Source organism: Crocodylus porosus, unplaced genomic scaffold (genome assembly GCF_001723895.1).
Source record: "Crocodylus porosus isolate Cpor-Errol unplaced genomic scaffold, CroPor_comp1, whole genome shotgun sequence".
Taxonomy (NCBI): Eukaryota; Metazoa; Chordata; order Crocodylia; family Crocodylidae; genus Crocodylus; species Crocodylus porosus.
In genome coordinates, this window is record NW_017728906.1 from 77,908,060 (window position 1) to 77,908,386 (window position 327).

Here is a 327-nt window from a genome sequence, read left to right on the forward strand (position 1 = left end):
AAGTATGTTGAGCCTAACCCTAAGATAGTACTACTGCTTAGTGTTGTATTATTTTGCTCAGGTTCTGGAAAGGATAGATTCAGATCTGAATCGCTCAAAGCTTTCCACGTGGGTGTTGTGGCTTGCAGCTGTCCAGAATGGAAACATGTCAATGTGAATGGCCTCCTTGAATCAATCTGTTTAGCTCATCAAAGAGAAAATTAAAGCACTCTTCTTCCTGCAGCGTTGGCCATTCTCAGGTACACATCTGTGTTCTGTTGCTTGCTTCCCTGCCTACCCTTGCTGCCGAGTTTGGCTCGATAATTGATCATCACAGCACCTTCACAG